The sequence below is a fragment of the Neofelis nebulosa genome, chromosome 1, assembly GCF_028018385.1.
Source record: "Neofelis nebulosa isolate mNeoNeb1 chromosome 1, mNeoNeb1.pri, whole genome shotgun sequence".
Classification (NCBI taxonomy): Eukaryota; Metazoa; Chordata; class Mammalia; order Carnivora; family Felidae; genus Neofelis; species Neofelis nebulosa.
In genome coordinates this window covers 162,619,360-162,647,334 of record NC_080782.1, presented here as the reverse complement: position 1 = coordinate 162,647,334, position 27,975 = coordinate 162,619,360, and the positions used below count along the sequence as shown (strand labels likewise).

Here is a 27,975-nt window from a genome sequence, read left to right as displayed (position 1 = left end):
TTAGGCATTGCCAAAGTTCCTACCCTCCTACTGTTACTACAAACACAAGCACCGGCCCCTCCACCTCCTCCCAGCTCCCTATCAGCCCTGCGCAGCTGCTTCCAAAGGAGAACCTGCCACCCACTCGCCCTGGAGTGAGTCATGCTGCCGAAGGAGAGCCAGTTCCTATTAACAACACATCTCGAGCTGTTGAGCAAAGAGCTGGCTTAATTTAACTTATATGGCCTATAAAAAATAAAATAAGAGAAGCATGAGATAGATACGTTATTATCAGCCGTGGACGATACCAACGTTCAAACGTTTTATTATCTTATTATTGAGCAGTGTTTCCAAGAAGAACGTTTTTGTCTCTTATGTTGCTCATAGGAAACCTGTTCTTCAGCTTTAAGGAATAACTGTTGTCTAAGAGCACGAAGGGGAAAGTGGTATCTCGTGGATTTTACAGTGACTGATCTGATTACGGTCTGCTAAAAGCCAGTTCCAGCCTTGCTCAATTTGACTTTCCACTGGGCTCCTCCTTAGGTTTCTGGGACAAGCTGGGACCGTCATGTTTGGTGGGCTCCATCCTTGTGCCAATTCCAACAATCCTCATTAACTGCACACCAAGTAGGAAGAAGGTCGGACCTGAGAGTGCCCTCTGGCCCCCAGGCAGCACCAGAACGTGGTGGGAGAGCATTGGTTTGCTCGCTACCACGAAGCCCGGGCTGCTGTGGACCTTGTGGCTCTGACCACAGGCGTGGCAGATGGCCGGGCTGCAGTCCCTCTGGGAAGGAGGTGCTGACATTCAAGTGAGCACAGAGCAAACTGACACCGAAGCTAGTTCCCGCTTTCCGACTCCAGCACCTGGCAGAATTACGCATTAGTTCAACAACCACATTAAAAAGCAGTAGTGGGAAGCAACTGTGATGGTACAAGACTTCTCGCCCCCAAGTGCCCTTGAAGCAGAGCAGCATCAGAGTCTACTGGAAGAGACATTTCCTACATGAGGAAGAATCTGGGCGGTGAGGTGCCATCTCACACGGGCGCTTGGTGTTTGCTTCCATTTTCCACACGTATCTTTATGGTGTATTCTGTCTTCACGGGGCCAGCCTGGGGACCCCAAGAACTAGGTCTGACTGGAATATCTTAAGGGATTTTCCCAGGAAGGAGCAGGGAGTTATTTCCCAATATAATTTGTTTACTAAAGTAAGCACAGTTTATATACATTTTACGTGACTAGAATAAAACTTTATGGAGTTTTTCTTTGTAGGACGTTTGGAATATGGGTAGAGCCCCAAAGATAAAACCATCCCTAATCTCATTCCCAGACAGAAATCTTTGTTAATGGGTGGGGTGCATCAGCTCAGGCATTTCTGCCATAAATATCACGTAGCTCCCGAGAATCTTCAGTTCTGCAAAATTTTTAAAACAAAAATAGAGTTAAGGCAGACTCTCAAAATCTATGAAACTTCGTAAAAAGAGCCCAAACAAAAACGATATAATCTAACGTCTCCCCCCCCCCCCCCCCGGCCAGGATTCAGTGGCAGAATCTGGACATATTTCTGTTTGTCAAGATGGGGAGGCTCCTGGTACCCAGCAGGTGGGCACCACACCCCGAGGCACACAGGAACCCCCATAGCAAAGCATCATCCATCCATACCTTCGACAGCGCAGCCTGAGAAGACCGGCCCAACTCTCATTCGCCTGAGACCCCCCCTTGCCTTCCCTGTAACATCCTTTGGTCACCTGTCCTTGCTGCCATGTCGATTCACTTACTCCAGCACATGGGTGGCCATGTGCAGACATGCCCCATCTGAGGCCCAAAGACGACTAAGAGGCAGGCCCAACCCTGGAGAATCCCACTGATAGGGGCAACGTCAACAAATCTACCAATCTGCCCCATGAGATAGTCTTATGACAGCTTTCATTTCACAGATGCGGAAATCGGGGCAGCAACAAACCGTTACAGTAGATCAGAGTCCCAAATCAGCATGCAAGTAATGCAACAGGGTCACAGCAAATATTTACTGAGCTCCGTCCATGCCAGGGGCTGTGGAGCGAGTGGTGAGCAAAACACTGAGTTTTTCATAAAGACAATTTACGACAGCAATTGGTGGCTTTAACGTTATAAGGAAAAATACAATTATTTTTTAGTGTTCACATTTTAAAACTCATTTTTTCAAAAACTCAACTTATTCTTGGGGCGCCTGAGTGGCTCAGTCGGTTAAGCGTCTGACTTCAGCTCAGGTCACAATCTCACGGTCCGTGGGTTCGAGCCCCCCTCTGGCCATCAGCCCAGAGCCTGGAGCCTGCTTCCGATTCTGTGTCTCCCTCTCTCTCTGCTCCTCCCCCGTTCATGTTCTGTCCCTCTCTGTCTCAAAAATAAATAAATGTTAAAAAAAAAATTAAAAAAAAAAACAAAAAACAAACTCAACTTATTCTTTTGATTTTAAAGGATAAAAATATTATAATTGCCTTTGTCTTGATCTGTGGCTTCTGAAAAAATGTGTGTGTGTGTGTGTGTGTGTGTATATAATTGTCCCACAGGATAGCATTTTGAAAGAAACATCTAAATTAAACAACACTTAAATTAAAAACTCTTCCCTGAGGACATCAGCAAAAGTAATGAATTAATAGTGACACATTTTGTTCCTCTCATCTCCAATTCCTAGGGACAGTCTTCATGCTATGTCAATGAAAATGAAAAAAAAGAAAAGAAAAGAAAAACCTTATAGAATAAGAATTAAATTTTCGAGTTACAAAAGTTGCTCATTTCCTTGAGAGTCGGGCCCACACTTGTGTGTGCATTTATTTCTCAATGTTTTCATGTGTGTGGGGTGGGGTGCTCCGATGTAGCAATAAATACCCAGAAAAGGATCTAATAATCAGCGCTGTCCGATGTGGTAGCTTTTAAAATTAAAATTTGTGCTTTTAAAATTAAAATTTGAATTTAAGTTATTCAAAATCAACTAAAATTTAGCCCATGGTTCTTCATTCACACCAGCCGCATTTCACACACTCAACAGCCTTGCCTGCTGGCGGCCAGCATGTGGCAGTGCGTGGCTCCGGGCTAATGGTCATGGCACCATCACACAAAGCTCTGTTGACGGGGCCACCATGCACCCCGTGTTTCTAATTGCCAGTCAGTACCAAGGTAAGGATCTGTTCCAGATCTCTCTTTCTTTAGCCTTTGTGATAAGGAGCACCCAGCCCCATCATCAAACAAAGGGGGTAATTTTTGCGATTGTAAAAATTTTGTCACTTTGGATGCCTTGAGAGAGAACAATCAGATTTCATATGGAAACATTTTCAAACTTGGCCTTAGAAAGTGCTCTGACTTTGAGAGCCCACGAACGGTTCAGAGGTCCCCAAGACCCCTCAGCCATGTTCTGGTCTGAAAAGAAACTCCACGGGGCGTCTGTGGGGCAAGTACGTGCACAGGGCGGATCCCGGCACCACGAGGGGAGGGTCCGCCTCCGTCTCTAGCTCTGGCACGACAGCCGGCTGAGAACCAAACCCCTTGTCCTTCAGTGAGTCAGAGCCCCGTGGGCCACCCAGAGGCTCCTGCGGGCCTGTAGGTGGTGTGTGAGTGACAGGATGGGATGGCAGAGAGTCCAAGGTGGGACCAGCAATGTTTTTTTCATTACGAGGTTTTCCACCAGTTCCCTTCTTTTAGGACACAGCAGGACCAGAACGAACACGTTGGCCTGGAATGGATGGTGTGTGAGTGTGTCCCCCGCTTACCCAGGGTTTCACTTTCCGTGGTCTCAGTTACCCAGGGTCAACCCTGGACCGGGGGGCAAATGCCCCTCCTTCTGATGTAGCGTCAGAAGGTCACGTGCTGTGTCATGTGCTGCCTCCCTGCCTCCTTGCATGTTACCACGTGGGCATTTGATCATCTCACATCACGAGGAGGGTAAGGACAGGGCGGTATTTTGAGAGAGACCACACTCGTGCGACTTAGAGTATATTGTTGCAAGTGCTCTGTTCTTAGCTACTGTCGTTAGTCTCTTACTGTGCCTAATTTATGAATTAAAGTTCATCATAAATGTGCGTGTTTCAGGACGAAACGTAGTGTATATCGGGTTCAGTACCACGTGTGTTTTCAGGCGTCCCTGGGAGTCTCAGAACTGCCCCTGCACGGAGGGGGAGGCTGTTTCACATCGTGTAAGTTTAAGGTGTGCAGGGTATTGATGCAATACACTTGTATGTTGCAGTATGACCGGCCCCATGGCATTATCTGACCTCTATTGTGTAGCATAATTGTCATTTGTTTTTATGGTGAGAAAATTTGAAATCTAGTCTCTTAGCAACTTCCAAGGTCACAGTATTGTTGATCGTAATCTCCTTGCTGTGCACTGTGTCTCTAGACTTACTCATCTGCTACCTGCACCTCCGTGCCTCTGACCAGCATCTGCCCATCTCCCCACCTTGCACCCCAGTAGCCACTGGTCAGCTCTCCTTCTGTGAGCTCAGCTGGTTTAGATCACACGGACGAGTGAGGTCACACAGTTTGTCTTTCTTTACTTTCCTCGCTCGGCGTGAGATCCTCAAGGTCTGGCCGTGTTGTCACCAATGGCAAGGTTTCCTTTCTCCCCACGGCTGAGTAATATTCCTCTTCTGGGTGTGTCTCCAAAGGAAATGGAAACAGGGTCTTGTCTGCACCCCCATGTTGACCACAGCGTTACTTGCAGATTGTGATGTGGACATGAGCTCAGGGCCGTCCAGTGGATGGATGGGTAAAGATGGGCGTGTTTTAGGATCTTGGGTGAGGAACGAAGACCTCTTCCCACCAACAGCTGCCCAGCCCTCTCGTGGGCCTTGGAGCTTTGTTTAGCCCCACAGGCCTCCGAGCCGTTGGCCGGCAGCCCAGATGGCCCTCAGCAAGCTGACAGCGGAGTCGTTCTGCAGCATTGGTGAGACATGCCCACTCTGGCCAGCAGCCCCAGCCCTGGGCTGGAGGGTTTCCTTCACTTCCCGAGACGTCCTGGAGCCTCACCCGGGCAGCTTCCTTCCTGCTGGGGCAGTTCTGGTGGGGGGCAGTTCAGGGCCTCCATGAAGGCTCGAATCCTGGAGAATCCAGGAAACAGTCCTGGAAACCAGCTGTCACCCTGCAGGGCGGGAGCGCGCGTCTCGGGGGTGGTGGCCCTGAAGCATAGCGTGTCCCCTGCGTGCGCGGGTCTGCGGGGGTGTGCCCCTCCCGTGCAGCTGCTGGCTGGTACCATTTCGCTCTTGCTTTGTTCCTCACAACCTCTTAGCACTGAACTCCAGATGCGAGTGAAACGGTCACAAAAGAAGTATCTGGGTTAAATGCGTGCTAAACAGGTTTAAAATTACTGCTCATTGTTTGGAAGCAGATGCAAACCTCAAACAAATGCAAAACATCACGGCAGATGCAAAAGGGAGGGCGATTTGAAAATCGGATCCCAAGTGCTTGATTCTGCAGGGGGCAGAGTAGCCGCCTCCCCCCAACCCTTCCTCCCCCCCCCCCCCCCCCCGCCCTGCGTGCATGGGGCTGCGGGGCCGCGGGCCAGGTGCGCACTCCGAGAGCCTGTCCGCCCTGCCCGGCAGGGGCCTGTACGGTCCTCTAATTTCTTAGGCAGCGTCCTTTGTATTTCTCCTATCTTGGCAGTGCCCCTTAAAATGAGCCTCAAGCTCACTCCTGCTATTTATTTTCAGTAACTTTCTAAGGCTGCCCTGGGGCCTTTTCTCATCTTCGCACACCAGAGGTCCCTGCTCTGACCCCCAATAGCCAAACTCCCTCCTGTGGTAGCACGGCACATGTCTGTGCTTTGTTTTCTCCCTTGGTACATTTTTTTAAGCTTATTTATTTATTTTGAAAAAGAGGGAGAGAGAGAGAGAGCAGGGGAGGGGCAGAGAGAAAGAGACAGAGAATCCCAAGCAGGCTTTGGGCTGTCAGCACAGAGCCTGACACAGGGCTCGAATCCACAAACCCTGAGATCATGACCTGAGCCATAATCAAGAGTCGGATGTCTAACACACCGAGCACCCCAGGCGCCCCCTCCCTTGGTGCATTTTGTACAGTGTGTTTTGCAGGTTGCTAACAAGGCTCACGGTCACACAATCCAGCCCTCAAGCCTGGTTTTACACACAACATGTTTGACTCGGGACCTGTGTGCCGTGATGTGAACGTTGCCCACAGAACCTGGATCTATAGTCATAAAGTATTCCCAAAAAGTCTTCTGTTTTATTGCAGCACTGCTGGAGAAGGTTCTAGCGCTTCTTAATCGGTGGCAGGCATCTTAATAAGCCCCTGAGTCATCCTTCTGTGGGGTGGACACTCTTCATGCAGACTGGCTAAGACTCCAGGGCCCCAGACAGGATGCAGTGTGCCCAGGGTGCCCACCCTCCCTTCCTTCCTCCCTCCCTTCCTTCCTTCCTTCCTGCCTGCCTTCCTCCCTCCCTCCCTTCCTTCCTTCCTTCCTTCCTTCCTCCCTGTCTGCCTTCCTGCCTTCCTTTCCTTCCTTCCTTCCCTCCCTCTCTCTCTCCCTCCCTCCCTCCCTCCCTTCTTTTCTTTTCTTTTCTTTTCTTTTCTTTTCTTTTCTTTTCTTCTATAGGTTAATTCCACTTTCAATTTCCCAAATAGTCACACAGGGCCTGGTGATTATCCACCACCAGTCGGGGATCATGTGTCTCCTTAGAACTGGAAGTTTAACACGTACATTAAAAATATGACTACTATCACCGAATTAACCGTTGAACATTTTTAACAACTTTGGAAGCATAACTGTCATCACAGAAGAGAATATCTGTGTCCTGATCTCAAAATTGACATTTTGTGCACTGACCTGTCCATACTACAGAGGTCTTTTCCCTGGAGATACAGTCCCTCGAGTGAGGTCTTTTTGGAAGGCTGAACCCGCTAAATTCCTCTGAAGACAGAAGGAAAAACTGCTTCTGTGTCCTTCACCCTGTCCAGCTACCGCTGGTCCCCTACCCCTCCCAGCTGCCTGACCAAGATCAGCATGTTGAACATGAGCGGCCTCAACCCCCATCTCGTTGCTGGGCCCCCCATTCATCACTGACGGCACCCGCCCCCACTCTTCTTCCCCGACCCTGATGCGTTGCTAAACTACAGCCTTAGAGCTCATGCTTTCTCGGCACTGCCATGACCCAGGTGCTCACAAGACGTAGAGTTGATTTTGCATCTGGAAGGAAAGGCTCTCCCTCGAGCTGGCCCAGCCCCGTGAGCAGGCAGGTCCCTACCGCTGGGGGGTCTGCCCTGGCCACACAGAACTCCAGCGCTCGGGGCCTCTCTGTGCAGACACCGTGTCCTCAGAGGAGCTGGCCCAGAGCCCCGTGCAGGTGCCAGGCCAGGGTGGGGTGACGGCTGCAGTGAGCGGGGGGCCACCGTGAGGCAGGAAGTGCACCTTCTCCTCGTGAAGTGCGCGATGGAGCAGGACACCTGGGGATCCCTGCCTCAACGAAGAGAAGTTCCCAGAACAGGAAAGCTGTGCTGAATCCAGGGAATTTGGAAGATACAAGGCGTTCTCTATGGGGAGCCTCAAAAACGAGACTGTTTCTTTACACCTTGGATGTTTAAGATGTAAGGATGCCGAGAAAAAGACAACTTTTGGACTTAAAGCTGTTCTTTTATTCAGATGTGTGACGGTTAAGGACCACATAGACCATAAGTGTCCCCAAATCAAGCCAGGTGGTCTACCAGCTGGCCAGGACTGCTGCTGGCAGCCCCTGGAGAGAAGATAGCGGGGAAGGGACCATTGCCGGAGCACCTGTGCCTCGGTTTCCTCTTGTGGCATTGAGAAGAGATGCTCCCTGTGTTTGCCTCACCTCCCGGAACTGGGCAGCCCTTGGGGATTCCCTAGAGAAAGTTCTTGCTGTGTGTGGCACATTGCAGTCTAAGCACTGCAAGGAAAACCATTTCCAGCATTAGTGATAAAATTACTATTTTTACAACTGCTCCCTGAACCCCAGCGCACGAAGACCTTACCACAGGGCACCATTTTGTACCCCGTTAAAGTCAAAAGGTGTCTTTCTGCACCTTCCCTGGTGTCTTCGCTGGGAGAAAACTGGAGCCAGGTTAGATTGGTTAAATTCATAAGGCTGTGTTCTGTGTGCACAATACGCAGCAGAAAATTGAAACAGAGGATTCCTGGAGGAGGCACATTGTAGCAAGCTATGTAGCCGGCATTATTCGTCCTTTATTAAGTCCAGACGCGATGAGAGCCCGCTCCTCCTGGGGTGTGGACAAGTGGATGTCTAGAACCCTCACAGACAGCAATTCTCTTTATAAATAGCCGGGCTATTGGGCCCCAGCCCCCAGACAGCACTCGAGTGCCCACAAATGTCGTGAACAATGCAGCCAGGTGTGAGTCACACACGAGTTGGGGAGGGGCTGGGATGCACAGCGGCAGTCTTCAATGGCAGCCCCACCTGAAAGCGTGTTTGCAAAAGCATCTTCAGTTCCAGACTCCACTTTCCATTAGCACAGAGCAGCTGGAGCCCAGACACGCGGGTGCTGCCCGCAGCCCAGTGATGTTGCCGAGTGGGAGGCTTTCTGGGAATCAGGAGGGGCCAGGCCTCCTCCTGACATTCAGGACGCACCATGCAGAGTGCCCAGGAGATTTAACCCCCTCGCAGGGCGAGAGGGTCCTCTGTGCATCCCCCTGCCTAGATTATAAACAGCTTCCACCATGGTAATTACCTGCTTCTTGAGACGGGCTCGCTCTTCCTCCTCGGGGAGCCTTGTGAAGGACACGGCATCTCAGTGGGGAAGGGATGTCAGGGGCCTGGGGGTTAGTGCCAAGAGGAGAGATGTCTGCCTCCAGCCAGGGGTGTCCTAAATGAGAGACAGAATGACACATACCCCCTAAAAAATACATACGTGATGGTCTAAGAAGGGCATCGATAAGTGGCTTCATGGTCACAGAAATCACCCCCAAGCTTTAGGCTCCTCATCTGGAACATGGACATAAATGCTTACGCTCTCTGGGGGTTCTGTGACTCTAACTCGAGCCACAGTTGGTCAGAGGAGTCTGCGTTGAGCCAGCTACCTCCCCTCTGTCCCTATAGTAGACACTCAGCCTCCAACATGGCGGCTATGGGGTTGTTGCTCAACTGTGGTTAAAATTTGGGAGCCGAGAGAGGCAGGAGAGGCCCCCATGGGGGGGGAGGGTTCCCGGCCTTGGTGGCCCTGCCCTACAGGGGATACTTGGGATGGGGGTGGCCCTGGGGCTCCCCTGGCAGGCAGCAGTGGAAACAAGGATGTTCAGGGGTCCCATCCAGGGTCAGTCCTTACAGACGAGAAACTGAGCCTTAGGAAAGCAAAGACTCCTGGATTGTTTCCAGGAACAGCTGTGGGGCGGGAAGGCTGGGGACAGAGCAGGGACTAACCTCGTCTGGGTGCCTGCACACGGCAGGACCTGGGCACCAACCCATCCCCATCAAGAGCCTATGGGTGGCTCTTGCTGTCCCCATGTCAATTATGGGAAGCCGAGGCGGAAAGAAGTAGTGAACCGTGCAACGTCACACAAGTAGGAAGGGCAGGATGTGGGTCTGAACCAGTGTTGGTTAACTCCGAAACACCTGATCCTTCCACCAAGAGAGGGCAAGCGTCCAGGGGGCTTTGCCCACCCCACGATTGTGCTCAGGGCCCAGGCTTGCTTTTAAACTAAGACAGCCTTTCCTACATCCACCAAGAGGACTGAGAAGATGGTGATAAAGTGTATGTTCAGGCATGTTCAGGAAAGGCTGCATAGTATACTGCTTGACAGATTTAAAAAAAAGGAATCCATAAGGCACTGAGTTGTCCACAGTAAGGACTTTCTTTAATTCAACATTTTCACCCACTTGGTTACTAGTGACAAGCGCTGGAAGGAAACTGGGTGCCCCCTTCTCCAGGTAGAGTTGATTTAGCTGCGAGTAACAGCAAGTCTGAACATAAGAGCACACGTTAAAAAGGCTCTGTTTTTCTCACGTCTCCCAAAGTCATGAGGTTGCGGCTCTGACGTTGGTCTGACAGCTCAACAATAATGAGGACCACCGTGTGCAATTCTCTTGAGCCTTCTTCATGGCACAGAATGGCTGCTACATCACTGCCAGCTCCATGCTGTCCGTTTTCAAGGTGGGAAAGAGGAAGCGTGGCCAGTGGAGAAGGAAGATGAGGCCGTGGTGCCGGCAACTTTGTACATCATACAAGACATGGTGTCCCTGGGGCGCCTGGGTGGCTCAGTCGGTTGAGCGTACGACTTCGGCTCAGGTCATGATCTCACGATTTGTGAGTTCGGGCCTTGCGTCAGGCTCTGTGCTGACACCTCAGACCCTGCAGCCTGCTTCCAATTCTGTGTCTCCCTCTCTCTCTGCCCCTCCCCTGCTCATATTCTGCCTCTCTCTGTCTCTCAAAATTAAATAAATGTTAAAAAAAAAAAAAAAAGACATGGCGTCCCTCGGCAGCAGTGGGGCTGGCAAATTTGAGTGTTTGCTTTTCCAGTGTTTATAGCAGAGAAAGGCAGGAGTGAGAAGGTTTGCGCCCTGGGTGAGCCAGCCTACGTGAAAGGGTGAGCCAGGTGCGACTGGAGGTGTTGGGGTACACGGTTACAACCACACCAGTCTGTCTCCTAACGAGATCAATAGTAGAGTTCGATGTTTGTGTATTTTTATTTGTAGGGTTTACCTTATTGTATATTCAGATGTGACATGACCACGACATACGCACTGCGTATCGTTTGTATTTCTAAGGGATCACAGAACACGCTCGGAAGCAGGTGGAATGAGTAGTACCGCGGACACTTCACTTGCCCTGTTGCAGGGGTAGGGTGCTCAGCATGTCTTGTCAAGAAGTGGGGCTCCCCCGGAGGGGTTGCCCCTCAGCTTTGGTGTAAATCTAAAAAAGGCCCTGGGTCCACGTCTTTCCTGGGCCTTTCTCACAGCTTGTGCCAGTTAGACACAGGACAGTGCCATCCGCGATCTTGTGTGGCTGGGAGGAAGGTGCCCTGGCAGCCCCAGAGGGACAGACAGGGGCCTATAAAGTGGGTCCGTGACTGCAAGTGTGGACGACATAGAGGTTAGCCTAGGACCCCGTTTAGCAGCTGCCCCCAGGTGCCGTGGGCACCTAGCAGGGGCTGAGGGCACAGTATGGTTTGGACCCAGAGGAGACCCCACTGTCCTTCTGGGGGCCCATGGTGCCAATGCAAAGTGGGACCTCAGTCCCACAGAGGCTGCTACATGGGCCCAGGGCTGCTCAGCCACTAAAGCCAGTGGACAGCCCCCCCCCAATACCCTCTCAGAGGGCAGAGAATCTGCCAGACTGCCCCCTACCTCCCCTCCCCACCCTCTCCTCCTGTGTCCCTCCCCAGCTGCCCACGGGTGACAAGGCCTTGTGGGTCCCTGGAGATTAGAAGTCAAACAGGAGGAGGGAGGGTGAGAGGTTCTGACACAAGGATGCACTTGACTGAATGTTGATGTGGTTTTGAACCCCACAAGGGACTGAAGAATCTGGATGCCACAGCATCAATCTTCCACACCAAGCCTGAGGGTGAAATGCATCTTGCTACAAAATGTGACCTAGATATGCGTACATTTCTCCTTTGTGCCTAAGAAAATGGGTAGAAAAACAGCCTTCCTGGAGAAATCAGGATTCCCTTTGGAATCCGGACTTGTGCTCTGCCTATGTGCAATTGAAGATGCCCCACTGGAAATTCCAGCAGGTGCATCACGTGTATTCGAGGAATACAGTCTAGGGCTCAGGGGCAGCAGACATAGCTTGAGATGCCCCCTACGGTGTCATCCACGCGATGTTAGGTCCCAAGTCACCGACTCCGGGTTCCTCCCTCCATGCTGTATAGTCGCTCTGCAGAGACCAGCGTGCACGGAGCCAGGAGCAGCCCCTGGACGCAGGCCGTCTGTGAAGCCACCCCGAAGGTCTGCGTCCAGGCAGCAGCCACACAGATGAGTTTAGAAGCTGGTCCTGGGTGGCAGTTTCTCTCCAAGCCACAGGAGCCCGCTAGGGGTACCTTTATTGCAGAACCACAGAAACTGTATGATAATACACACAGTTGGTTTTAGCCACTGTGTTTTGGGGTAATTTGTGACACAGTGATGGATAGTTGTTATGAGGCCCTGTGGGAAGAGCCTCGGGGTTTTGAGCCTGTGCTCGTGTTAGCCCCTTGTGTGGACTGTGGATGCAGCAGACTTTTTCTAGTGAGTGGGCCACCAGTGTTCCCTCTTGGCCACTGGAGGAAGAACATGATTGTCTGAAAAGAGACTCTTACTTTGGCTAAGAAAGAAACAGCCGTGAAATGTATCCAACAAGCTCGAGCCATAGATTAGCTCCCTGAATGCACAGGAGAATGTGTCCCATTCTTGCTTTTTGAGATCAAAAGACCAAGTGAAAACAGGGTCCCTTTGAGGTGGCATCTTGTTCTTATATGAGCCACCTGCTCCCCAGGGCTCCCAGCTCTTGGCCTACCCCCACCCCCAACTAAGACTGACCATCTGCGTAAGAAAGGATCCCCTTGGGGCAACTTTGGCCTGACACTCCCTGGTCCCCAAACCAGCCCTGCTCTGGCTTCTTTCTCAAAATGGCTGCAGATAAAAATGTTTTTGTCATGAATTTCATAACGTGTGTTTCCTTCAGTCAAGGATGCTAAGACCTCAGGTCACATGGCAGTGGGCTATGTGCAGGGGTGAACTTGGGCCCCTTTGGGCCTTACTGGTAAAAGGTTGACCATAGCACTACTGACTCCAGACCGAGGACTGCTGGGGACCCCTCTGTGCTCCTGGGTTGGGCCACTTGGTCTAGATGTTCTTCACTGTTCCTTCTTCTGTCCCTGCACAGCACAGAGCCCATCCAGAAATGCTCAGGGAGCAGGTAGAGTTGGGTTAAGAACCTTTATTTGCAAGTAACACAACAATTCTGGTCAGTTTAAGTAAGAGAGAGCGTGTTTTAAGAAACTACTGTTCCCTGAAGCCGAGTGCAGCAAGGGCCTGGGTCACACACGCTGTCACCACAAGGCAGCACCCTCCCCTCTGTCCACTTCTCCTTTTCTCCTCCCCGGGCTCCCCCGTTGTGTGTCCTTTCCCATCACAGGCAGATACCGATGGTCTCTCGGTGCTAACTCCAAACCCCAGATGGGAACTGGCGTCTGGGGAACGTACCAGTGTTCGTCACTGTTTTCCTCTGGCAAATCAGCTGTTTCCAGGGCTTGAAGTCACCTGGTACCACTTGGTGCCTGGGCTTTGTTTGCCCAAGACTTAGTGTAATTACAAAGACCTAGAGGGTCACGCCTGGCAATTTCTCTCTCTCCAAGTCTTCAGGAGCTGACTCTCCATGTCTTGAGAGTGATGGAGAAGAGTGGAAGTACCTTGAGAAAAAGCAAGAGCTGACCCAACAAGAATGGACTGACTTAGGCATCACATTCTGTCCTCTGCCACCTAAACAACATTTTCCTGGTGTTTCATATGAGGATTCATTTATTGTCTTTATATGAAAAGCAGACCTCGTTTGGAGCTGTGTCTTGTGCTATTTGCCAGAAGAACCAAGCAAATTCTTGGCACACAGGAATCCCTGCCTTTGCCCACGCTGGGCCCTGTGCGCGGCCCCACACCCATCATCCAGCAGGCCAGGCTCGGCAGCATCACCCCAGGGAGTTTTCTCCAGCAAACTCGAGGGGCTTGGTACCTGCTCCTGATTGAGACCCTCATCGTTTACGCTTCACTGGGGTCTTTCTTAGCTTTCATGGACTATGTAAAAAAAATGGAACAAATGTAACAAAAATGGGATAAATATGAGCCAAATTGACCTCAAGAGCTAACAAACTTTATTTTGGAGAAAAAAATGGGAAGTTAACATTCCTTGCTTCAGTCCGTGAAAACCCAACTGAAAGTACTGAGTGTTGAGAGGAAATTCACTATACGGATGAGTCTTTGGGGGGCTAATATGTTTAGAAGAGAATATATCCACATCTGTAAGACAGAAAAAATCTGGTAACATACTTCACAGCCCTAAACGTATTAACATGTCACAGAAGTGAAGTCACTTGTCACAGTGAAGATTGGCATCATGTTGGCGGGGAAGAGCAGGGGCGCTGGCCGTGGTCCTGACGCTGGGCTGGCTCTGTTGCTCACGAGCTCCACAACTCCATCCCTTGTCACCTCACTCCCTCAGGTTTCCCCTGTGACCAACTGACAGTGTTCATTTCAGCTCCCACCATCCCAGTGTAATGGTTCGGTGATTTGTGTGCCTTTTCCTGGGAGCCAGCTTTGGGAGGGAGTACGGAGCTGGACTCTTTGTCCAGGGAATGTGGCCCTGCCCACAAGGACCCCTGTTAGGAGATGGGCTGGTACACCTGTATCTTCCACCTGTGTTGCATCCACACTTAGTTCAGTGAAGCCCTGACTCTACCAGCGGAAGATTCAGCTGCACCCATTTACTATCTGCACAGTGTTTCCTGTATCCCTCCCATGTCTTGCATCTTTAGAAGCGGGTGATTCCTGTGTGGCATTGAGACCGACTCTCGAGTCATCACACATGTGGTTTCCCTGAATACCTCCTTCCCTCATCACGTTCTAGACAGGATGGTTTACTTTTCACTGGCTTGGAAATTTATTCCCTGGTTTAGAGGCAAACATAAATATGCCCTCCTATCCCAGGGAGTCCCCAAACCTAACGGAACAAATCACAAGGTCACCCTGGGCACTGTGTCTGCCAGTGTCCTCACCTACTCTCCTACTCAAGGCCCCTGTGTCTTCTGGCACATGGGAAGCACTGGGCATCCTGAGCCATAACTCATAAACCAGCTGGCGGTGATCAGACTGGAGCAGAAGGTGACGACCGAGTCCTGCTGATTTCAGGAACATAAAAGGAGCAGAAGGGCTTTCCCCATAGACTCCCCCTTGCTGTGGGCAGAGGAGAGGAGCAACCAGAGAGAGCCTTGGACTAGAAGGTAGAACACTGTCCCTGCAGACACCTGCCGAGTACCTGCAGGCCCCATTGTTCACAGCAGTGACCTTTATAAAGTCACCATGAACTCTGAACTACCAAACGCTGAGCCATTGCTCTTGGGGAGATACAGGGTCAGGTTCCTGCGAGCCTCTGGTCACAATGTTTTCATAACTGATCAATACACATAATGGTACTTAATGTGTCTCTATTGAAAGACACCTTACTTAACCTGTGCTGTTGATTCATTAACGTGGAACTTGTGCCACCAGCACTGTGTCTTGTGCCTGAAGGAAGTCCACCTAGGGCACACACAAGCCCTGGCTGTCTCGCACCCAGAGGCCACAGACAGCATCTCAGCACCATGCTGAGGGTCCGCTTCAAACAGTGAAGTTACCAACACAAAGCACAACCATTGGGAAACGTGGCACTGAAGACCGCAAAAAGGATGCTCACTCTGGATTGGAAGCTGAGAGAGGAAGTCAGGGCTCTGCCCCGTTAGACCTCAGCTGAGAACACGCACGTTAGGTGACTCAGATTTTCCACTGGTCTGCACCTGTCAGTGGGTGACCACAAAAGCACGGTGATGAATGACTTTGGGGTTACAATAAATTTTAACAAGTAGGCAAATTCGCACACGCAGAATCTGAATAATACTGAGGATTCGCTGTATACAGTTCCTGGAGACAGAGAGAGCTACCTACATAAAGGTGAAGTCGAGCAGAATGTTTAAGAGATGAGGCTCTGATTCCAGCCCTGGCCCTGTCACTGCTGCTCTGTGATGTTGGGAGAGTTACCCAAACCCTCTGTGCACCAGTGGCATCATCTGTAAAATGGGATTCGTTCGTGTGGGTCTACAGCCCAGTGTTGCGGTGAGGTTGGGTGAGGCAGGTCTGGCCCGGCAGCGCTTGCTTCAGTAGAGTGAGTTGCTGTGATTATTGTGGATAGTTTCTTGTCCTCCCCTGCAGACATTAGAATCAGACTGCGATGCCCAGGACTCTATACACCCACGTAGGCATTTACTGGTGACCACATATGCATAATAATGTCGCTGGGCCCGCCAGTTCAGCACAGGCGCAAAGAAAACTTCTCTATTTCTTATTTAATCTATAAATTTTCAGGCTGAGATTTTTTCCTATTCAAGATCGGAACTAAATATAGACCGTCCTTGTCTAAATTTGGTAGGCTGAATCTCTTTACTCAAGTCTGGGTCTTGTGGCTATCACCAGCCAGCACTCCCCACCAAGATTTAATGACGCAGACCTTTTGATGTGAGCTGAAATAAACTGCCCTCTCTCAGGGCTCGAGTCTGGGAACAGGAAGGAAAGAAGGCTGGACACCATCTGTGAAGAAGAGAGGGAGAGAGCACCGAGGGGGACAGGATGGGTCATGTACCTGGTAGCTTACTCTTCTGAAGAAATGTGTGAAAAACAGAGAAACCAGAGAATCAAAAACAACTCTGTATATGTAGTAGGAAGACAACACGGGCTAGGAGAACTCTGATCGACTCTGGTAAGATCTGAGAATTGAGAATAATTTAATAAACACTCCCCAAGGCAAGCCATTAGCCTTGGGCATGGAGCTAATAAGAAGTACTTACAACTAGGTTTAGTGCCAAGTAATAGAGACTAAAAATAAAATAAGAAGAGAGAAGAACTCTTTACAGATTTCTGCTTTATCATCCCTGGGGTTGGCCTTGCTGTCACGGTCCAAAATGTCTGCTGGGGCTCTGACATCAAACTCGTGTTCCAAGCTGTGGGATGGAGGGGGGATAGAAAAAAGGTACACTCCTTCCCTTTCAAAGACACTACATGGAAACCTTATATTTCATGGAGAAAACCTTGCTCACATGGCCACACAGTTGCAAGGGAGTCTGGGAGATATTGCCACACTGTGCCCAGCCAAAAATCCTGGTTCAGTTAATTTTAAAAAGAAGGAAAGTGGAGATTTGGCCAGTGACTTTCAGCCTCTTCCCCCAGAAGAACCCCTAAGCAGGTGACCTTGTATGAAACACAAGGACAACCTTCCTGGGGCCTAAGCATCGTCGATCCTCACGGGCATGATGGCAGGAGGGAAACAGGAGTGTGGCTGTCAGAAAAATCTCTCTGGTGATGCCATGTAGGGAGATCAAAGACCAAAATGGTGCCATGTAACCATGAGGTGATCGGCCATCCCAACAGGATGTTACATTAATGTAATACAAGTTAATAAGGTGTGGGGAGGAGACTCGACTGTTATAAAATTGTTTGCAGGAGAATTGTTCCCCAGGAGTAAGTAGTGTAGCACCCAGCATGGCTGTTTTCCCAAGAGAGGCCATCCTACACGCACTCTGAGTGTAGACCCCCTAAGCTCCGACAGAGGGGTCAGCCACGCAGCCCCACACCCGGGCCAGCCTTCTGTGTGCCTCCATGCCTTTATGATCGAGCTGGGAGCAAGGTGTGGAGAGCACTGAGGAAAGCAAAGTGAAGTGGGCCATGTTCAGACTCAGTGGGAAGGACGACGGGGATGGGGAAAGGCCGTGGATGGCATGCCCCTCAGATGAGGGCAGAGCCCTTCTAAATGTGACAGCACACAGACAGATCTCCAGCCCCGAGACCCTGGGTCTCTCCCGCCACCACCTTCCTCGGCCCCCCTCCTGCCCTCCCAATGGGGCTTGGCCTGTGCTGTGCCAGGACTGGGCTCGTTGCCTGTGATGTGGGCCACTTTCCGTGGTGGAAAGGCAGGGCCCTGAACGTGGGCTGGGAAGAGATGCTTAGTGGCTGCACACCCGTGTGCGGTTAGTTACTGGGGAGCAGAGGTAAGAACAAGGTGTCATTAGAAGGGATGGATTTGAATTGTCACTGCCTGTGGTTTCAGTGTAACTTGGTTAACTATGAGTTTGAAGTTGATTTGAAGTTGATTTTTAATAATGGCCCAGTTTAACAAGCAGGTCCAAAAATTCCTAAAACTCTAATGACTGGCCCTTGCCAGTGGGAGCAAGATGGCCCCAGCACAAACTACCTTGTTTTCCTGCCAGCCACCTTGCCGCCCGCTCCTGACGCCCCGCCTGGCCGAGCCCTAGCCAGGTAAGATGTCCCCTCCGACCCACGTACCTGCACCCGAGACCCGGAGACAGGTAAGCACGGCCACGTGTGCCAGGAACGCCGACACCATGCTCCCAGCGGCTCTGAGAATGAAGGCTCCGAAGCCAGCAGAGCCGGGGCACAGAGACAGAAAGCAAATGTGGCAGAAGACAGTCAGTTTATCTTGGCTCCGTGAAACCACTCTGACTCCTTGCACCTGCTGTCCTGAAATTTGCAGATTTTCTTTGAATCCCCATCTGGACGTAATCATCACTTAGGATGCAGAAAGTTAATTTAGGGGAAGAAAGATCCACTGATCATCCCCACCCCACCCCCAGTGCCTGGTGACTCTGCGTCCGTGGGGAGCGTGCCAGCTTAGGGTGAATCACCAGTTACTGGCCTTGACTGCTGGCATCTCCTTAAAGGGCCACAGTTGAGTCAATCAGGCATTTAAAACAAACAAAAAAAAATGGAAAAAGATAGGCACTTCCTCCAGTAACGTTTCCCTAGGGGCTATTTGCCAGTCAACATTCTGGCATCATAGAAACAGGGCTGATGTGAAGACCCCTAAGGCTTACTTCCGTTCCTGAAAAAGTATAGGTTTGGGAGTGAGAAATAGATACTCAAGAAAACAAGAAAATGGAGAAAGAGAGGAAATCTTGAAGAGGTGGGGGCTGAGCACAGAAGCAGGGTCCAAAGCCAAAATCAATTCTGCATCAGTTATGGCTTTTATACTTTTAAGTCTTCCAGTTTTAGATGCTGGAAGTTTCTCTCACCCCCGTCGCGCCCCACCGCCTTCTCTCCCCATGCATCTGCATCCGGGGTGACACTGTCACAGGCATCTCATGGATGTGCACCACGTACAGGCAAAGGAATACTTTTGTATTCTCTTCTCTGTTTGTACACACGAACGGTAGCACCTCGTAACACATCATGTTTTGCCTGGATGTTTATCTCAAAGCCTAAGCTGGCCAAGATCCGAGAGACTTTTTATTCTCTTTGATGATGACAGACTCATTCCCTGGGATGAATGAACTGTAATTTGTTTAACCAACTCTCTGCTACTGACTGAGTGTTCCAATATTTTGAAATAAAAATAATGCCTAGCGTGCATACCTGAGGGACACATTTCTAAGAGTGAAATTGCCTTCAGTAGTTTACAAGCGTTTTTAAAATTTTCGTGTGTATTGCCAAGTTGCTTCCTATATTAGTTGTGCTGGTGGACACGCCCAACAGACTATAGAGTTCTTGTCTCTCCACACCCTTGTCAGGACCTTGCCAATCCCAGGCAGACAAGGATGCGTCATTTTAGCCGTAATCAGCACTTCTCTGAGTGCGGCCGAACATCTTTGCAAATGCTGACCACCCGTTTATGTTTCCTTCCTGTGACTTGACTACCTACAGACGCTGGACACTTCCACTGAATTGGAAATGTTTCTTTTCTAATTGATTTATAAGAGCCTTTATAGCTTAAGGAAATGGACTTTTCTGCGATTAAGTTACAGACATTGCTCCCAGGTTCTCCTTTGTCTTTTCATTTTGTTTCTGGGTGCTGGCGTCATTCACAGTTGTTCTTTATTGTGAAGCCAGGTTGCTCAGTCTTTCCTTTTTCCAGATGTCGTCAGTTACACAGACCTTATTTTGATATTGTCCTCTAAAAAGTATCCTATCGTCTTAAGATTTCATTTATTATGTCCAAAATTTTGGTCTACTTGCGATGTAACCTGGTTAAAGGTGAGACTGCCGAGTACCCGCTGTTTCCACGCAAATTAGATCCACCTTTCCCTCCGCTATTTGAAATGTCACCTTTATCACTTACCAAATCCCTGCATGTACTTGGGTCTCTTTGTAGATTTTCAGAGCCATCATGGATCTGTCTATTCTGATACAAACACTGCAATATTTAGTATCTTTACGGCACGCTGTGAGGACTGGTCCCCCTTATTCCCTTTCTAAAAGCAAATGATACCATCGGCCAGTCTTGGGTGTTTATTTTTCCATATGAATCCAGCGTATCTCATTCTCCCCCCTCAAACAAAAGAGAAGAATCCCTTGGTGGAGCTTTTGACATTAAACGTGTAGAATCGCTTAGGAAGCAGGGTGCCCGTCTGTGACTTACGCATCATCTTGTGTCAAACAGCAAACTTTACTCGTCGTTCTCTCAAGTTTACTTCGTGTCTTCAGGAGCATTGAGAGTCTTCTTGTGAATTCTCCCCAGGCACATTGTCATTCTTGGTGCTCTGTTACATGGGGTCACTGCTTCAATGTTTCTTCCCATAGTTCTCTGTGTCTTCCGTTTCTGGGCCTGCTGCCTGGTGGATGCAGTCGGTGGACAGTCATCCCAGACCTTCTTAAAAACAAGGAAAATTATGGGGTGCCTGGGAGGCTCGGTCCGTTAAGCATTGACTTCGGCTCAGGTCACGATCTCACGGTTTGTGGGTTCGAGCCCTGCGTCGGGCTCCGTGTTGGCAGCTCGGAGCCTGGAGTCTGCTTTGGATTCTGTCTTCCTTTTTCTCTGCCCCTCCCGCGCTCAAGCTCTCTCTCTGTCTCTCAAAAATCAATAAACATTGGGGCGGCTGGGCGGCTCAGTCGGTTGGGCATCCGACTTCAGCTCGGGTCATGATCTCACGGTTTGTGAGTTCGAGCCCCTCATCAGGCTCTGTGCTGACAGCTCAGAGCCTGGAGCCTGTTTCAGATTCTGTTTCCCTCTCTCTGCCCCTCCCCCACTCATGCTCTGTCTCTCTCTCTCTCTCTCAAAAATAAATAAACATTTAAAAAATAGTGAATAAACATTAAAACAAAATTTAAAGGAGGCACGCGAATTTGCCTCCCCAAAGTGACTTCCTGGCACTTAACACAGTCTTTGCTTTTTACTCTGTAGGCCCTGCCCGCCACCACTGTGCTGCCTGCCCGCCTGCCGCGTCTAGCACAGTGGACCCAACTGGTCTGCGGCCCAGCCGCCCCTCAGCCTAACTCAAAGCTGGTCCTGAAGGCACGAGGAGGTGGGCACCACCTTTGTCAAGAAATGTCATCGAGAAACCAGGGCATTCCCTCCAGGACTCCCTCAGGTCCATCAACGCTCACGTGATGCAGGTGCCATGCGCCAGCATCCTGGGCCGTCTGTGCCCAACCCGAGGTCCCGATCCTTGTGGTCTGTTACCACCGTTCCCAGGCCTTCGCACCCACTGCCAGCTTTGGGATGAGGTCGCTTCTGTCTGCATGGGCCCCAGGAGCTCTGCTTTCTCTCATTGTGCACGCTGAGGTCACACACTGAGTTGCATGTCCACGAAGGCCTTTCGTCACACAGGGCTCCACCGCACACGTCCCTGAGACACACCTGCAAGGTCGGGCTAGCGGGCCACCCTCTGCCTTCCATTTCTGGAGCTTTTTCCTTGTTTATTTAGGGACGCAGAAACAAAACAGGCTGATCAGACACCACCATGAAAGGCATTAGTAGGTTAAAAGCAAAAGCAGGTGAAAAGCTCATCCATGCACTGTCTTCAGCAGAGACAACACAGTCCCACCTCATGCAGGGACTCTCCTGCACCCCCTGGGGGACCCCAAAGCACCCCCTAGACACAAGCTTCCCCAGACACCCAGGATCCTTCCCAAGGCACCTTCAAACTGTGGCCATCGTTTGCATGAAGGACGGTACAAAGGAGAATAGACCGGTGGGTTTGCGGAAGCCAGCCTGGTCTCCTCCAGGACGGGATGTGGATCTGAAGTCATCCCTACCAAATGACAAGCCTATCGATAGCCGGGTTGCTATAACCAGGTGACCCGGGTCACTAGACACACTGCTTGTAAGGAAGGTGGTCTGTCCCCCGTGCAGTTTCCAGTCTGCAGAACAGCAGCGCCGTGAAGGACACGGGAGCAGAGGCCGAGGAAGACGTGCTTCCCCATGATGCTGTTAGAGCAGGAGAAGTCCCGAGGGGACCGTGAACGTGGGCCGTGTAGAGCCCACCTGCCAGCGACAGACGTGCAGTGACATTGGGGGCGGGACCCTGCGGTGGACACTGTGGCATTTCCAGGCCTGGACTGTCCACAGAGAACGACCAGGACAGAGTCGAAAACATACCGAGTAGGAAGTAGCTGCAGATCAAGGACCTGTTTGCACAAAATGCAGAGCTGTTCAGAGAAACAAGTGTCATCGGGACATGTTGGCCGTTACTTGGCATGAAAGTTTCAAGGTGGCTGCTCAGTGCGAGGGTGTGATGAAAGGGACGCCCTGAGCTGTGCCTGCTCCTCAGAGCCCATTCTGGAATGGACACCAGTCAGCGGGACTCGTCTTTTAAGCACCGCCTCCTGTCTCCCGCCAACTCTGCATGCGGCCTGCGGTGCCTGAGGGAGGCGTTCTTTACCGCGTTTTGTGCTTCTTTCTTCTCCCGGTTAACCAGGCCTATTTCTCCGGGAGTGAGGTGTGAGAACAGGTGCGCTCCCTGGAGAAGGCCGGGTCCTTCCTGTCATTGGTTCTTGGACAATTTCACCCTTTAGGACCCCTCCTCTCTCCTGCTAAAATCCAGAAGAAGTAGAGAAAAGTGTCCTTAGCCCAATGACTAACGCACCTGCAACTTTCTGGCTTCCTTATCAACCTCTCAACCCCAGGAACAGTGAACCCTGGATCAACATATCAGTCGAGGTCGACTTGGATTTGGATTACAAATTGCAATCATCTGAGAGGTGAGCCGTTGGCATGGACACCTGACTGTTTTCTGCAGCTGAGGATTAACGGACACACCGCCTGAGCACCTTCTCCGTCCGGTAAGTGCAGGTGCATGCGCCCTCGCTCCCTGAGACCCGGGCTTTCCGCGGGTGCTGCGCTGTCAGGAAGGCTCTGTGACGTGCGGGGTGCTGCAGGACAGTCATGTGCGTGTTCATTGTGTTAGCTGGGGGGACTCGGTCTCCAGAATTCACAGAATGTTCCTGCCATTTTTCTGGTTCCTCGAATGTCCTGAGTTTTCAGACAAGAGCTAGATTCGCCTGCTTGGGTGTGTGTGTTCTGGTGGGGGTGGAGAGAATCTCCTATTTTCATTTCATGATGTAAAAAACAGGTGAGGGGTCCAGGAAATAAATAAGTTAAAGAACCACTGGAATTGGGTGGATTGGGTCATAAAAAAGAAAAAAGAGCACAGTGAATAGAGTGAAAAGCTGGAGCAAACCGGGCATGACAGGGACAGGGGGACAGGGGGAGCAGTGGGTGCTGCAGGGGCTTGAACTTCAGGGGCAGGGCCCCCGCGAGTCCTGTGTGGGACAGGCCTTCAGGAAGGACAGGGAGGGGGTGTGGATTAAACCAAACCGATGGCTTGTACCTACAAAAGTTGAATGCGGCAGGTGAGGGCTGGCCCCACGGTGTGCCACTGGGCTCCTGGAGCAGGTGGTTTGAAGAGTGGGGAGACATGGCCTGACCCGCCCAGGCCTGTGCTCCAGAATCTTCTGGGGCCCCAGTGCCATGGGCCCAGCAGCGGGGAGGGTGCCTCTCAGGCAGCTCCCGCCATGCAAACGGCCCACAGTCACAGGTGAGGGAAGGGCTGTGACCTGAGAACTGCCCATTATTTTGCTATTCTATGAATTCCTGTCCTGTTGATATTTTAAAATATGAATCAGCTATTGTTTGATAAAAGTGTGGATTTGCAGTGTGCCCAAGCTTGCAGTGTAACTGGTACTTTCAGATCGTTGAGGGTGGGAATATTCTTGGAAAGGGTTTGCCATTTATTTTGTGTCACCAAAATGACCTTTGACCTATGAATTCCACTCTGAGGAATTGGAATTTTTTCCTAAGGAGAAAAACCAAATACCTGAAAACATACATGATCATTCATTTGGCATAGACAAAGATTGGTAAAAAAAAAAAAAAAAAAAAAAAAAAGAGGGGGAATAACTTTATCAATTATGATACATGTATTGTTGAGATTTTTGAATCTGTTGAGTCTGTTGAAAATTTTTTGAAGCAGTTTAACAATGTGGAAATTGCTAATGACTATAAAATGCCCAATACAAGATACAGGCATGGAGTATACACTTGGATCACATGCATAAGGAACAGTAATTTATGCAAAAGGAATCAACCTTCTCTTTCTTTCATGTTATAATTACATGTAATGATAGTTTCTTGTAATTCTTGATGTATTTCAATTTGTGTTCAGCCTCTTGTTTTATACTTTCTGTATCTTCCACACTGTGGTGGGCACAGCTCTCTGTGTCCCCCAAGCTTCCCTGCTACAAAGACACATTAGAGATTGGTGAGTGGGTGGGGTTATGTCCTACACTACCACATCTCCCCAGAGAGGAGGTGGGTTGCCACTCTTGCGGTCCCTGGAGGCCGGGATCTGAGGGAATCTCCAGCCAACAGGGCAGTGGGGACTCAGTCCTAGAACCTTACAGACTTCAGTTCTCTCAACAACCCAGCCTCTTGTGGGAGTGCGGGAAAAAGGCTGGGGCTCACATGGGAGTGTGGCCCCAGCCAGCACCGGGATTCCAGCCCGCTGGGGCCTGAGCACAGGACCCTGCTAACCCACATCCAGACTCCTGACCCACAGAGCCTGTGAGAAGAAAGGGTGTGAACCAAGTTCAAGGTGATTTGTCGTGCCACATGACAATAAGAACTCACGCCTATTTTAGGTTTCTTTTTATTTCCTTCCTTGGATTGCTTTAGATTTATCACATCTTTTTCCTGATGTTTATTTTCCTCCCTCTGCTAATTTGGTAGTTACCAATTCTGTTTCTGTTCTTTAGTTGTTCTCATGGGCATCAACATAAGAAAAATTAACTTAGAGTCTGAATTAGCCAGTAGCTTCACCCTTCGTTGACACCTTTACAACTCAGAACAGGTTAACTGCCTCTCTCCATCCTGATTTGCATGCTACCGCTGTGATTGATTTCACTGCAAGCTTGACTGTTTTCTTTTTAAACTCATCACACGTAATTATTGTTTTTACACAGTCAGCGTTTGCTTGGATTTCCCCACATGTTTACCACATTTTGTGTCCTCTGTCTCCTCCTTCATTTCAGACCATGTCACTGGGATCACACGCCTTCTGGGTGACATCAAACCCTCTGTTTATGGTCATCTAACAGTGCCTTTGTTTCCCCCCTGTCCTCAAACAGTGAGTGGTCTTGCTGGATGCAGTATTTGAGGTTGAGGTTTGCCCTCGGTAGTTGAAGATACGATTCCAGTTGCCTGATTTCCATTGTTCTGATGAGTAAGCTGTCAGTCCCTCCTCTGAAGGCAGTCTGTCCTTTCTCACTGGTGCTTTTAAGACCTTCTCTTGTTTTTCTTCTTCTGTTGCTGTGTTATGCTGAATCTAGGTATGGATTTCTTTTTAATTATTATGTATTGAATCATGGGGTTCTTCAATCTGTGGGATGATATCTTCCATTAGTCTCTATTTGGTTCTATTTGGTTGTTTTCCAGTCTTTATGACATCTGGGGTTTTTTTCTCATATTTTAGTATTTTTTATTTACTTAAACATATTAAAAATACTTTGTTTTTTGAGCCTATAATTATCACATCTTTAACTCTGTTATTGTACTTTTTTCATTTCATTCTCTTACCATTTTCGTCTGCCAGCTGAAACTTTTCATCTGTTCATGCATGTTGTTTACCTTTTCTATTAGTGCCTTTCAAGTGTTAATCATAGTTATTTAAATTCTTGGTGTCTGATAGTTTCAACATTTGGATCACACCTGCCTCTCATTCTGTTGACTGCTTTGTTTTCTGACAGTGAGTATAGTCCCTTCCTTCCTCCCCCCTCCTTCCTTCTCCTCCCTCCCTCCCTCCACTCTTCTCTCCTCCCTCCCTCCCTCCTTCCCTTCCTTCTCTTGTATGTCTTGTACTTTTTGGTTGAGAGCAAGATAGTTCATGTGGACACAGTACTGAGTTAATTATGTTTATGTGTAGAAAAAGGAGCACCCCTTTTTCCGCTTGGCCAGAAATTTTAGGGTTGAGTCTGCCTGATCTGAGTTGACTTTGGGATTTGTTGTTGCTATGGTTACTCTCCATGCAACCACCAGCATTCCTCTAGCTTTACCTGAGGGCGGGGGCTACTTTGCCAGAAAAACTTTCTTGGCGTCCACTTCATTCTCAGTTTTAAACCTCTTGTAACCATGCCTCCAGTGGGCCACATACTTGCCTCTCCCCCCGGGGTGGACCACCAAGCTTTCCATACAGCACTGGCCAGCCTGACATTGGGAGTCAAGACCCTCTCTTGTTTGGTGCAGACTCCGTCTTGGCAGGAACTGCCTCCTGGGTCTTGGGAGGGGAGCTTCCCCGGGAACGCAGCAGAAGACCTCTAATGGTCCAGATCCCAGTTGGCTTTCTGCCCGTTCCCGGAGAATTGAGCCTCTTCCTTTACCCTCCCCCAGCCACGACGGGTTTTCATCTGTGCCCTGGGAGTGACAACATTTTATACTCATGTTATCCCACACTCAGCCTTAGGCAGTTTGTTAACACCTGTAGCTGAGTTCTCATTACCCATCCTACCCTGGGGAGCCCCATCTTCTTTCTGCACCCTGACCGTGGTGAGTCACAGGTCTCGTCTTGTCTCCACGGAAGCACCTGTCTCTGCTTACGTAGCAGGCTGCTGTTGGTTGACCTGAAACCTCAGTGCTCTGATGGGCTCAAGAAAAGGCACATTTGTAGATCATTGGCTTTGTGTTATTGTCAGGGTAGGGCAATCCACTTGCCCGCCTTCTGCACCTGCTGCTCTGCTTCCGGCAGCTGCCTGCCCCAGTGTATTTAACCAGTCCCCTCAGATGGACTTTTCGTTTCTCCCAACCCTTTGCTATTTCAGACACCTCTGTGGAAAATGACATCATTTTTCACACTCGTGAATATCTCTGAGTAAGTTCCTGGGAGAGGAAGTGCCAGATCACAGGGAGGGCACATTCGGAATGTTTATATTTATCGCCATATTTATTTATGTTTATACATTATACACTTATGTTTATTGCTCTGTGAAGTTTAAGGAGTTTACACTCTTTGCCTAAGAAGTGAAAAATGGTTCCTGTGTTGTTTGAATTTGCTTTTCTCATATTACAGTGAGATTGAACTTCATTTCATATATTAAAGCAATTTTCATACTGCACTGCACACTTAAAAATGGTTAAAATAGCAAATTATATGTTATATATTTTCACAATAGAAAAGCTATTTGCATTCTTTTCTATGAATGAAATATTCATATTTTTACCCACTTTATAATAAATGTGTTTGCCTAATGTGTTTCAGTTGATTTTTCTAGATTTCTAAGTAGATAATCATATTTTCTGCAAATAAAAACAACACTGTATTTTCCTTTAAATCATCCTGGGAGGAGAAGGCATTCTTGTCTTCCTTATGACTTTACCAGGGGCGTTTTCCTGTTCTCACCATTCACGGCCTGGTTGGCGATTGGTTTGATGTGGTCGGTCTTTGTTAGGAGAAATGTATTTCTATTCCTATTTTCCTAAAAACATCTTTTAATCAAGAATCATTTTGTTTTCCTCAAAAAGATGCCATTGGAATTAAGGTTAGTATTGCATTTAATTTGCGAATCATTCTCAGGACGACTACCGTTATGTAAGTTGCTGGTATTTTATCCCATGTGTAAACGGATTCAATATTTATCACCATTCCTTGTATACAAGGGCATTTCCATTCTTGAGTCATTTTTAGATTCCTCTTTCAGTTAGCTGGTCAAATATTTGGGTGATTTTCCAAGAAAATTTGTGGTGGCGTGCTTCCTGAACTCTTGCTTCCATAGTTACATCTTTCTGTTCCCTACACGCAGGAGCATCAGGGCGGCCACACAAGGAGTCCTCTCGGTTCCCACTTCCCAACAGCGGAGCCCTGTCGTCCCGGCTTTCGAGGGCCTTCCCTTTGAAACCAGCCCGAGGTTTCTTCCTTCTGATATTTTGTGAGCATCTACATGCTGCATATAGAAATGTTTGTGCTTGGAAATCACACATTTGGCACGTGTCCGGGCCTAAGTCTTCCTTTACTGGTTTTCCTTGAAGTTGGAGGTTTCCCTTCCAAC

At 49.5% G+C, this 27,975-nt stretch overlaps 1 protein-coding gene across 2 annotated transcripts in view; it reads left to right on the top strand.

Annotated features, from left to right (window-relative positions):
- The window catches only part of LOC131519405 (uncharacterized), a 344,031-nt gene that overhangs the window by 118,776 nt on the left and 197,280 nt on the right, over window positions 1-27,975 (top strand). For both annotated transcript variants that reach the window (XR_009265618.1, XR_009265620.1), the window contains exon 2: window positions 20,843-22,722. The gene's annotated coding sequence lies outside the window, so the exon portion shown is untranslated. The remainder of the gene's footprint in view (window positions 1-20,842; window positions 22,723-27,975) is intronic.